General features: G+C 40.1%; 1 non-coding gene across 1 annotated transcript; it reads left to right on the top strand.

Moving 5' to 3' along the window:
* The first annotated feature begins 3,334 nt into the window (after positions 1 to 3,334).
* trnar-ucu (transfer RNA arginine (anticodon UCU)) lies at positions 3,335 to 3,408 on the top strand. The gene has a single exon. It is a non-coding gene; the product is annotated as a tRNA-Arg (tRNA).
* Positions 3,409 to 5,523: the final 2,115 nt, after the last annotated feature.

Genomic DNA, 5,523 nt, shown 5'->3' with positions numbered 1-5,523 from the left:
TAGTCTTTTGTATCTTACACTTACCCTTTGCACAGAGTATTTGCTTTATTTAATTTTACCTATTTATTTTTCCTTTCTTAGTGTACAGTTAATTTCCTTTGAGTTTAAATGGTTTTAATTTTACAGTTTATTTCCTTTATTCCATTTTAGTTTAGTTTAACCCATAAAGACCCAAATATCCACCATCAAGCAAAACCATCTACTGATCTAAACCGTTTAATACCTGTTGATCCACTAATCCTATCGATACATGTCAATAATTGGTGTAAAATACAGTTATTCGTCTTTTCATGGTCATCAGATATGACCCATTTGGACATTCAGAGGCTCTGTAGTTACCATGGAAACACCATCATCTTCTACAACACTGATTCACCAGTAAAACCCATGGAGTTGGATCAGTGACAATGGATGGACACACTGGGTTTATGTTCAGTTAATGAGAGATTGGACAGAAAAAGTCACTTTTTCTTCAGTTTTCTTTGTTTCTGATGTAACAACCCTCAACTTTAATCTGAGTTTTTATGAACATCTACATGGTCAGTCAATTAAATGTAGAAAAACACATGATTTTCACTGAAAGATTGCAAAATAGGGAAGAATAATATTATAATAAACTGAGATAAATCCCTTAAGAAAGGTTAAATAACAAAATAAATCTATTTGGGAAGTGCCATAAAAGTAGCACTGGGTCTTTATAGGTTAATTGTTTATGTTATTTGCGTGAAGGAACCTCTCAAAGTAAGACTTTCTTTGCTCAGTACTGCTGTGTATATGACAACAAACTTGTTGAATTTTGAATCTAATTTCATTAGTTCATCATCTTGTTTATACGATACTGTGCTAAAACCAGCATTTCTGACACGACTGAACGTAATATTCCCTTTTTACGCCGGTAAGTGTTTGATACTGTTCTGAACTCAGAGCTGCATCCTCAGTTTCATTGTCTTGACATTTGAACATTTAAGAGTCTTCAGACATTTTTGACACCAACACGCACAGTTGTTCTTTGTACGTGACTTTTGAGGCCGAGTGCGCCGAGTCTGGCATGAAGACTGTTTCATCCTGACTCTAATCCACGCTTCAGGCACACGTCCACCGGGGCAGACAGATACTAACAGGTTATAATTCTACATTGCAGAGGACAAAAAAAAAAAGCTCAAACTCTTTGTGGACACAGAGACAGAGTATGTTTGTGAGACAATGTGTGAGATGTCACCAGTGCTGAGATGGAAACTTGTGTTGCAGTAAAACAGTAGAACCCATGTACAGGTGGAAATTAGCACTAGTGCTAGAACCTGGTACACTACACCTCTCCTTTTTAAGGTTAATGTATATTGTGCATTGTCCCTGTCTAAATAAATAAAGAAAATGAAAAACATGCAGGCTAGTTTTTTGTTAGTTTTTTAGTTTAATTGTGTTTATTCAGATGTTTCAAGCATTATACATTGAAAAATGAAAGAGTTTGAAAAGGAATCAGCTGAAGCCTGAGCTTATTCTGCTGACACCCCCCCCATTCATATCACCAACAAAATGAAATAAAATAGTTACCAATGCCTTTAGCTTCGTAACAATAGAAACAACAAAAAACTAAACAATTCAATAGTTTGAGTCGTGGAAAAATGAACATTCACATTTGTCGTATGTTTTCATGACATTTCTTTTAAACATAGTTTTAAAGATAAATAATGTTGTACAGTCTTTGAACTCAGAATGGAACTTATTCCAAACATTTACTCTGACACACAGACTAAATGTCTTCATATTTGTTCTAACAGAAGGTTTTTTGATCACATGACTTCCTCTGAAATTAGAAACACACATTTTAAACAAGCTCTGAATATGAACAGACAGCAGATTATTTTTTATTTTGAGCATAATTTGTGCTGTTTTAAAGTGGACTAAGTCACTAAGCTTAAAAGCTTTTAAGTTCATAATAAACTGATGTGTGTGTTGCCTATCGGACACATTACTGAACATTCAAATCGTCCTTTTCTGAATAATGATAACTGGATTTGTATTAGTTTTGTAAGTATTCTCCCACACCTTGATGCATGGGTTCAAGAATTCTTTGACTTTAGAAATAATTCCTAATGATTTTGATATTTTAACCTTAATGTGGTTTATGTGTGTCTTCCAACTTAACTTCTTGTGTATAGTTATTCCACTAAATTTGATTTCATTTACTCTTTCAGTCTCTGCATTATTTATACTTTGATTTCTGTCCACATTAACAGCACCATTTGTAAAAATTATAAATCTGGTTTTATTTAAATATTGAAATTAATTTATTTGAATCAAACCATGTACTTAGTACTTCTAATTCATCTTCCATTTGATCAGTTAATGTTTCCACATTATTACCAACACCAATAATAGTAGTAATAATAATAATTTGATAAATGACAGTGGTTATAGATGCTTGTTTTTTTTTTTTTTTTTTTTTTTTTACATTCAGTTAATGATATTTTTTTTAAAGAAAAATTTGCTTTTGTTTCAGTTTTCTCTGTTCTGATACAGTATCTGTTTAATTTACTGTGAGATTTTATGAACATCTTCATCAATAAATTAAATACAAGAAAAAAAAAAAAAAAAAAGATTTTCACCAGACAATGCATAATGCAGAGGATAGAATAATAAACAGTGATAAATCACCAAAATAGTTTTAGGTCTTGAAGGATTAAAGTGATGTTCTTAGACTTATTTTTTCCCTCTTATTTTATTCTTTTTCATTTGCTAGAAAATTAAGCATAGACTAATCCAACCTGAGCCACATGTCATTAACAGTGACATTAATGCAGTGATTAAAACAGTTCCATTTTAAGTAGATAGTATTCATTGTAAAAGAAACATTCACAACACTGTTTCAGCTTTTTCCTCTGAAAAATCCCTTAAATAGTGTGGCACATCTTGGTGTTGAACCTGTCTATGATCTGTCTGAACTTGTGTTTTCTCCTCAGAACCTAAAGGTGGGACAGAGGAGCACCATGCAGTGCACTCCTCATATACTGGGACACCTGGTCAGAAAAAGAAGACAAGAAAAACACTCCTGTGCAGCTTGTCCCCGCAGTAAGAGGCCTGTTTCCTCACACATACTGATAGAATGACACTGCACTGTGTTTCATGTGGTAAAATTGAGTTAAAACGTGATATTTTGACGGGTTTAGACAAAAGGAGATGCAGGGAGTAGTGAGTCCGCGGCGGCAGCACCCCCTACCGGCCGGCGCGGGAACATCCAACAGGGCTGCGGTCCTGATGCTGAGGGATAGAGGATGCAGCACAGGGATGGGAGGGGAGGCATAAACCCGATTTTGATCGAAAAAAATGTACGTACGTCTCTGTGGCGCAATGGAATAGCGCGCTGGACTTCTAATCCAGAGGCTCCGGGTTCGAGTCCCGGCAGAGATGTGGCCAGAAAGGTGTCCTGGCTTTTTGGATGCGACTGGATGAAATAATAACAAAACAGCAGAGTGTATGTTTTGATTGTACAACACAGGAGCCGCAAAAAAGGCTTTTAGACAACTGGAGTGGGACATGTATTTAGCGATGGATCTGGGCTGAGACTGTTGTCGAGCCTTTTCAGAAACAAAAAGCGTTTAGGATGTGAAGTTCCAAAGCCTTTTTTTTTTTATTATTATTATGACGTCTGTCTCACTTCTCACGGTCCTCACAAAGACACCAAACCGCGCATCCCCTCTCCTCATTCTCATCCTCGTCGCTGTGACAGAGACACAGAGACGCGCGCACGCACGCACGCACGCACGCACGCCCGTCCCGCGCACGGCTCCAGCACCTGGGGCTGTCCACTCATATTCTTTAAAACCAGACCTAAGCTTTTTTCTAATGCAGCGCCAACAAAACACATAAAGCCCCCTTCCCCCCCTCACATCCTCATAACAAGTATTTAATGACGCCAGATGCTGCGTTTCTTTTGTCCCATTTGGTTCGGAAACAGCGGGAGAGATAAAGACTCCACTTTACTTTGAATCATCTGAGACATATATAAATATATATATATATATGTGTGTGTGTGTGTGTGTGTGTGTGTGTGTGTGTGGAGGGTTTAACTGTATGGTGGTGGTGCTACAGTGGACAAAGTAGTCATTTTCTTTTTTTAAGTGAGTACAATCAGCCAGGGGACCTTTTTCTGGACTATACTTTCAAGGACCCCTGAAGGAGAACTCCACTTTCTTACTTTATGAAAAACCTACATACATTACCCCCTCCCAAAAATAAAAGTAAAGCCCAGAGTTGCACTACTTTTTCTCTGCGCGCAAAACAGCTGCTCGCTTGAAGATCTCTCAAACACCCCGACTCCTGTACCGCCCCCCCCCCCCCCCCCTTCCTCTTACTTACTCCCCGTGGCTTTTATTATTTTGTATTTTTCTTTCAAACCCACCACCACCAGCACCAGCATCACCCGCTCCACCTCCTCCCCATCTTTCAGTCACTGATTGGAGAGGGAAGGGTGTGTGTGTGTGTGTGTGTGTGTGTGTGTGTGTGTGTGTGGGGGGGGGGGGGGGGGGGGGGGCTGTGCTATCGTGCAGCTTGCCGCCATCCATGTTTAACCCCATCATGCTTCCCCCACACACAGACCTAATCCGCCAGTAAAACTAATCCCTAATCCTCTGTGGCAAGTTGAACAACCCTCCCCTCCATCCTCCCTCCACACACCCCCCCTCCATCCCTCCATCCTCCCTCCAACCACCTCCTCCTCTCCGGATCCCGATTCCCAAACGGGCCTGGCGCACGAGACACCAGACATAATAAAAATTTATAAGCACACAAGCAAAAGTGGCCATTCCCAGGAGTTCTATATATTGACATAGTGGGAGATTTACGCAAATTTTACGCACAGCATTCATAATAAAGCCTCCGTTACGCAGGCGCAAGTGAACTATCCAAGTTTTATGATGTGAGGAGAGATACTCTGAACATCTCCCACAACTCTCCACGAGGCTGAGGACCCACAACTCCCATTACCATATTGCAAATGATCTGGCCTACGGGAAATAGCAGCGGGCCTATATCTGGGAGATATGGGTAATGACTCAATACATACGATAAGACGCACAGCCAATAAAGGAACCGTGACAATCCATTTCAGATGACCTCTGCTGCTTCAGTCTTTTTTTTTTTTGGGCAGATGTAGGCCTGATCTTCTCATGCATTTTAAGATAGATACCTACTCAATGTCACTCCTTTTCGATAAGGTGACTCCAGCGGGAATCCTACAGGAATGTACAGGTAGATAGATAGAACTCCCCGAGCCCGAGAAGGTCCGTGTATGCGCGCGCACAGGCGGGCTGTATGAATATTATGGTGATTTTCTGGCTCTTTTCAGATCCTAGTTTGTATCAGCTCCATCTCCTTCATGTTGCTCTCAGCCAGTAGGCCCCTTGCTCTGGCCCTGTTATCCCTGTGGTACGGGCCAAATCGTATTAAAATCCCCTCCCCTCCCTCCCTCCTCTTCCCCTCCATCCCTCCCCTCCTTCTCCTCCCTTCTCCCCTCCCCTCCCTCTC

Source organism: Sphaeramia orbicularis, chromosome 17, assembly GCF_902148855.1.
Source record: "Sphaeramia orbicularis chromosome 17, fSphaOr1.1, whole genome shotgun sequence".
In the NCBI taxonomy this organism is placed as follows: Eukaryota; Metazoa; Chordata; class Actinopteri; order Kurtiformes; family Apogonidae; genus Sphaeramia; species Sphaeramia orbicularis.
The sequence above is the reverse complement of the archived record's forward strand: the minus strand, read 5'-3'. Positions and strand labels throughout refer to the sequence as shown.